This window comes from Cupressus sempervirens, chromosome 7 (genome assembly GCF_028749045.1).
Source record: "Cupressus sempervirens isolate cs-2001-9-10 chromosome 7, ASM2874904v1, whole genome shotgun sequence".
NCBI classification, from domain to species: Eukaryota; Viridiplantae; Streptophyta; class Pinopsida; order Cupressales; family Cupressaceae; genus Cupressus; species Cupressus sempervirens.
The window spans coordinates 413,986,919-413,994,899 of NC_143124.1; positions in this window are offsets into that span (position 1 = coordinate 413,986,919).

The following is a 7,981-nucleotide window of genomic DNA, read 5'->3' on the forward strand; positions in this document are numbered from 1 at the left end:
GGGTTAGGATATTTAGTTATACTTTAAGTTTTTATTTCTTTAGAAGATAGTAATTATTTTATTTATTATTGTCTTATTTGAAAGGAAAAATTTGAATTAAAGGATCACTCAGAGAATATTCTCTGTTGCTCCAAATTCATTAAGTCTTTTCTTCCATACATTTTCCAGTGAGCAAATTTGCTCCTGGAAGTGTCTATTCTCTTTTGAAACAAATTATTTTGAACCAAGATGCATATGTTTGAGATCAAGATTTTATTATTAAGCTAGGTCTCAAAGTGATCCATAGTTTCATTAATCTATTAAACTATCATGTTAATGCAAGAGTATGCATGAGGAAATATCTTAGCCTTTAAATTTGAATTGCATGTTCCATGCATAAATATCCAGTGCATACCATGAGTTCTAAATTTCCTTCAATTTGAATACAAAGATTACAACTTCTTAATTCCATTGATTCCATATGAGAATGGAGAATTTGATGCAAAGTAAGATATCATATGCATGATTTACAAAGGTGGTAAATAATTCTATTACAACTTGCGTGAATCCATTTGTGAATTTTGACAAAAATTGATATATACCGAAGAAACCACATTGTTGAATTTGTGTTGATTACATCATAATTCTTATACAGCAATCTATAAGACTTTATCATATCCAATGCTATTTCTTTCATTACCACCATTGAAATTTGAATGATCATTAATCAAGAACATTTATCTATCAATTATTCCTTCACAATATAAGCCAAATTATGAAATCACAAAGAGCATTGCAAGGAACTTCCATAATCTTTATTTATTTATTTATTTATTTATTATGTAGCCTGGTTCAAGACTCCATCGGGAAAGAACCAGTAAGAAAACCCAATTTCGTTGCCAATCATTCACAATATAAATATACATATAATTACATCAAATTCACAATACAATGATGATTTCTTCAAGCATCTACACAATACTTTATCCCTTCAACTTCAATTCTTCATGGAACCATAAGGGGAAACAAGGCTGACCCAAGGCAATTCAACATACACCCATCCGGTTTAACACACTAGATCCATCCATAGGACCTTATTAGGGGGGGGAGAAGGTGGGTTTTTTTCCAATGGGAGATGTCAATCACCATACCTTAACATAACCCTTTCGGGGTTAAAAATTAGGAACTTTCTTTGTTCCTCAAATGCCCTTTCGGGGCCAATTCAACAAGGATATTCTTTCCCTTCCATGCTCAAGATTTCACAATATCAAATAGGTATGTGGTGACCGGTAGGGGCCCATACACCCTACCCTTTTTCCCTCCTCTCACCATGAAAGGAGACTCTACACCATTGAGGTCCAACTAAAGCCCTACCCCCACATGGCCACTTCTTCCCTATCCAAGGGTGAGTAATGCCAAAACAACCCCATAAAAAGAAAAACTCAAAATTGAAAACATAATCAAGAAAGGAAAACAACCAAAATGACATGGTTTTCAAATCTTCCCACATACCCACAACCATACAACAGTGAAACAACAACAAGGTAACATGAACATGAAACCAAACATAAAAACTGAATAAGGGAGATGAGAATTTCCTACCTTCACAAAGAGGTAATGGCAATGAACAAGTTTGAGTAGAGTATCCCTTTCCTTCCTTCAAGCTTCAAGAAATCTTCTCTAAATGTAGAGATTGGGTAACAGCCAACTAGTCCAAGGAAGGCCTCTAAATAATCCTCCAACTCAACCACCCAAAAGGAGCAATAACTATTTCCACCCACTAGCAACTCTAGAAACTCCTAACTTGACCTACACTATTGTTAAACCCTAAGTGGAGATGAGGTGAGGTAACTCAAGATAGCCATGGTCAATTTTTGCACAAAGGCAAAAAGGGACTTTTTGAGTGACCTCAAAAGTCAAAAAAAGGGGCTTAGGGGTTGGAAAAGACCCCTAACCCATACCCATAACCTTTGGTTAAAATAATAACATGTTTACAAGCCTAAGGAAAGTAGTTAGAGTCAAATAAAATTTAGGAATAAAATAGGTCCAACTCACTACTCTAACTTGCAAATAAGCACTAATCTAGATTAAGGGATGATTAACCTTGATTAAGAACCTAATAGAAAACTGACACTAACTTAAACCAACTTGGTCCAAAGGTTAAACAATTAACCCTAAACCGCACCCCGAAGCAGAAAAACATATTACGAGTGTCAAGCGACACTGAAAGAACATAATTATGAACATTAACATTCACTAAACAAAGAAGATGCATACATACATCTCACAATACAATACGTGAATTACGAACAACAAAGTTTTCAAATTTAGCACATGGAGATCAGTTCTGTTCTTCCGTAGGGTTTCTCGGCTAAATATCTGCACACTCATTTCACACATCAGTAGTCCCATAAAATCACATGTACATAATGTATACGTATTCAAAAATTCACATAAATTAAAACATACATCAATAAGGGTTTCCTTATCCTACTTAATTCTTAATCATTTAAAATCTCTTAAATCAAAGTCTCGATCCTACATTTACTGATTTCATCAACATACATATACATGAAACATTAAATGAAAATCATCAAATATATCAAAAAATAACATCACACAACATGAAATAATAAAAATATGTTCTAAGCATCAGATAATGTCTTGACATCTCGAGTCGTGAATATCAAAAAATAATAGTAATGCATCGCTATGCTACGATGGGTTGGGGCGAGGCCTCACATCCTCCCCCACTAGGCATGAACTTCCTCCTGGAGTTCATAAAAAAGGTACAGTACTAAGATCACATCTGCGCTGCATCCTCCCATGAAGCCGTGACCTCATCATAACAATCCCATTGGACCCTAACCTGGTCCAGCTCTCAGCCTCAAAGTGCTAGGGTCCATCAGGCAATAATGCGGATAGGCTCCAGTGCTAGCTATCCATCTGACTCTACCTGTAAAGCATCCCAATCTATAATATGAGACTCATCATAAATGTATCCTCTAAGTACTAAAATATGAAACACATCGTGGATGTATGACAGGCTAGGTGGCAAAGCTAAACAGTATGCAACAGGTCCTATCTTCTCAAGGATCTCGAACGGCCCAACAAATCGGGGTGCCAACTTAGAGCCCTTTCCGAATCGAATCAGACTCTTGTGAGCTCGTACCCTCAAGAACACTCTATCACCAACCTGATACTCTCGATCTATCCTCTTCACATCTGCATACTTCTTCTGCCTATCCTGTGCCTCTCTTAGGCATTGTCTAATCAGGGTCACCTGCTGCTCTATCTCCTTTACTAATTGGGGCCCAATAGATACTCGATCCTCGATCCTATCCCAACTCAAGGGTGTCCTACATGGTCTCCCATACAAAGCCTCATATGGCGGCATACCTATGGAAGAATGATGTCCATTATTATAGGCAAACTCGACAAGATGAAGGTATTCCTCCCATTTGACCTGATGGTCCATCATGTACATACGTAGCATGTCCTCCAAAACCTGATGCACTCGCTCGGTCTGGCCATCGGTCTGAGGATGGTATGCTGCACTAAAATTGAGCCTAGTGCCCAAAGCCGACTGCAACTCTCTCCAAAATGAAGAAGTGAACAAAGAGTCTCTGTCAGATATGATCTTACGGGGAACACCATGAAGTCTAACAATGCCTCACAAGAACACCTGAGCTATGTCTCGTGCTGTGAATGTAGTACGCACGGGTGAAAAATGGGCAACCTTGGTCAATGTGTCAACTATCACCAAAATGGCATCATGGCAACGAGATGACATAAGAAGACCAACAATAAAATCCATAGATATTGTATCCCATTTCCACACTGCAATCTCATGCGGCTGGAGAAGCCCGTCAGGATGACGGTGCTCCGCCTTCACCCTCTGGCACTCGAGGCATCTCGCAATGATGCTAGCAATCTGCACTCTCATGTCTGGCCAATGATACAACTGCCTCAAATCTGCATGTAACTTCTTAACACCAAGGTGCGCTGCATAAGGTGCTTTGTGAGCCTCAAGTACAATGAGCTTGCGCAAACCCCCAATGGTAGGCACATACATATGTCCCCTATGCTGCAAAAGTCCATCGGACTCCAAAGAATACTCTGCAAACTTCCCTACCAAGGGTCTCTAAGAATGTACTAACTAACTTACTTCTGCATAAAGCTCATCAGCTGGTAAGTGCTGCAAGATCCACTCTCTCAAGTCAGTGCAAGTAGTCACAGATGAAAGTTCATGGCGCCTTCTACTTAAGGCATCTGCAACCACATTCTCCTTTCCCTTTATGTAATGAACATCAAAATCATACTCACACAGGAACTCCATCCACCTTCTTTTCCTAGCATTAAGGTTCGGCTGAGAAAATATGTATTGTAAGCTCTGGTGATCAGAATGAAGCTCGAATCTATGACCCAAAAGGAAATGTCACCATCTCACCAAGGTATGAACCACTACTGCTAGTTCTAGGTCATGAGTAGGATAATTGAGTTCATGAGTCTTCAACTTCCTAGACTCAAAGGAAATAGGTCGTCCTTCCTACATAAGGACTGCTCCTAAACCATCTAAAGATGCATCGGTGCACACCACAAAATTTGCAACAGGATCTGGTACTGCAAGAATCGGTGCACTCGTGAGGGCTCTCTTGAGTTCTTCAAAATATCTTCCACACTTCTCTGTCCACTCATATTTCTTCCCCTTCCTCTAAAGAGAAGTGATGGGGTGTGCCAACCTAGAGAATCCTGAAATGAAGCGTCGGTAATAACCTGCTAGCCCCATAAAGCTCCTCACTTCAGTAACACTGGTGGGTGCTGGCCAATCCATGATAGCCCTAATCTTTGATGGGTCTACTGAGACACCATCACCCGATATGACATGACCCAAATAATGTATCTCGGGTCTAAAGAATGCACACTTCGACAAGCTGCCAAACAACTGATTCTCTCTCAGCCTATGCAATACCTATCTCAGGTGCTCTTCATGCTCTCTCTCATCATGAGAATAAATCAGAATGTCATCAAGAAACACAACCACAAAATTATCCAAAAAAGTATGGAATACTCCATTCATGAGGCTCATGAATATAGCTGGAACATTTGTAAGGCCAAAAGGTACCACGGTGAACTCATAGTGGCCATACCGAGTACGAAAAGTTGTTTTGGGGATATCACTATCCACAATCCTCAACTGATGGTAACCCAACTTTAGGTCAATCTTTGAAAATACTCAGGCACCCTACAACTGATCAAAGAGATCATCAATTCATGGAAGAAGGTATCGATTCTTGATGGTCACTTTGTTCAATTGCTAATAATCGATACACAACCTAAGTGATCCATCCTTCTTCTTGACGAAGATCACCGGTGCACCCCAAGGTGACACACTAGGTCAAATATGCCCCTTCTCCAAGAGTTCCTCCAACTGAGCCTTTAGCTCACTAAGCTCATGAGTAGTCATCCTGTATGGTGCTCTCAAAACTGGCTCAGCTCCTGGCACTAGGTCTATGTGAAAATCCACTGCCCGCAGTGGAGGCATACCAGGAAGCTCTGAAGGAAACACATCTGTAAACTCCTGAAGGATTGGAAAATCATCAAGGGATGGCTCCCTTTTAGAATCTTCCTCTCGATCACTAATAGTGATAGCAAACAGATGACAACCCTTTCGCATGCGCCATCTAAGATGCATAGCAGAAATCATACGAAGGGACACTGGCCTCTTCACTCCGAAGATCTCCCTAGAGATACCATCGTCATCCACACATTCCACCCTCTTCTATCGACAATCCATCTTGGCACTGTGGGCATAAAGCCAATCCATGCCAAGGACAACATCATAAGAACCTAGAGGGGTAATGCGTAGATCAGTCCTAGTGGACATGACTCCAATCTACATCTGTCAAGTCTGCACCATGGAACTAACTGACACTCTGGCTCTTGAGGCTAACTCTACCTCCCAACTAACATCCTGTCTAACTGCCACTAGCCCGCAACGCTCCACCACAAATGGAGATATAAAAGAGTCAATAGCCTCGGAATCAAATAAAATTGCAACCATATGGCCCTGCATAATACCTGTAGCCTCGATAACTGTGGCCTGATGTTCAGACTGGCGGTTGTCAACCGCTGCAAAAACTCTATTGGATCTACCCATGTCACCAACTGTCGGCTCTAAAAAAGCCCTGCTCTGACCACTAGATGCATGTCCCTGCAGACACTCCCTAGCTATATGACCCATGCCACCACAAGTGTAGCATGGTCCGTGAGTATAAGATCATGCACCCTATGACCCAGACTGCTGTGGGCCTCCTGACCTACTAGATCTGCTGAATCCTCCCCTAGAAGACTGCTAAGTCTTCACTGACTGTAACTGTGGGGCCTGTACTTTTTTATTCTACCTAGGACCCTGTGACTGCCACTGCTTGGGCTTAGAGCCCTGATAACCCTGAGAAGGTTTCTACTGCTGCTGATGGGGTTTTGGCTGCTGAGACTGCTGGCCCCCAGAGGACCCTGCTGTATAATTCTAATTCCCTTTCCAAGGGGGTTTCTAATGGGAGGATTTTCTGTTCTGAGACCAATCCCATGACTCCTGCCTACCTCGAGTATCCTTTTGCAACTAGTGCTATCTCCATTGCCCGTCTGAAGGTGGTAGGGAAGGCCATCCTAACTGGGCCCTGAAGAGAGAAATTCAGGCCCATGACAAAGCGATGCACTCATAGTTTCTCGTCCTTCATGTATTCAACATAAGGAAGGAGCTCAAGAAACCTGCTCTCATATTGAGCCACTATAAGGCCTCTCTGACAAAGAGAATGGAACTCCTCTATCTGTTTCTGCCGAAAATTCTCTGACAAGTACCTCTCTTGAAATCTTTCTAGGAAAGATTTCCATGTGAGGGTGTCCATCCTCACTCCACCAATAATCTCCTCCTGATGCCATCAGTTGGAGGCATCCCCTCTCAATTGATGAACTGCTAGGCATGCTTTTAGATTACTCCCATAAGGGCGTAACCCAAAGCACCATTGTAAGCTCTGCAACCATGCCTTTGCTACTGAACCCTCAGTGGTACCAGTAAACAATGGTGGTCCGAGTCGAATCAATTCCCTGATGTCATCTCCTAAATGTCTAGGAGGTCTGTCAAAAAGGGGTCCTCTCTGGTGTATGGACTCTTCCTCGTGTTCACCCTGACCCTCTAACTGTCTCGCTGGGGGACTCCTAGTCCTCTCTCTAACTCTGGGCCCGCCTCCTCTGGGTCCCTCTGCTTCCACTACTAGATTCTGCTGAACTGGCTGAACTACGGGTACCACTCTCTGCTGAACTACATCGATCAAAGTCTGAAGTGCATCTATAATGTCCTGGTTCGGGTTTGGTGGTGGTGGGGGTGGAGGTGGTGGTGGAGGTGGTGGTGGTCCACCCTCCTGTCTCACTCTACCACCCCTAGTCCTATGACCTCTGCCTCCCCAGTTATGAGTAACAGGTGGCATCTACACAATTAAAAGTTTGAGTTAAGTTTTGAAAGCACACTCGTTAAGGTTCCTAGTTTTGAAACACGGGCTCTGATACCAAAATGTCATGCCCAAACTTCAGGGCAAAAACGCACACAATTTTTTTTAAAAATTTATTCCTTAAAGGGTTTTATGATGAAAAGATTGAGATAACACTTTAAGTACTGGTTCTCTACATTACGTCTTAAGATTATAAACATGAGGATGGTTGCATCGTTAAGGTTTTGAAACTTTCGTTATTATAATGATATGCGAGATTTACATAATTAACAATGTAAATGAAACAAAAATTAATTAAATAAATTCCCCATTTAAACTTATTTCAAAAAGGCAATCGACCCTTCTATACTTTATTTAATTAGGATTGACTAAAACAATTTAACAATTAAAACAAGACACTATTAACTATACTTAGATTAAATTAACATTAATGATAAAACTGACTAATTACATTAAATTTAACTAATTCAAAGTAATAACAATTTTAAAATTTA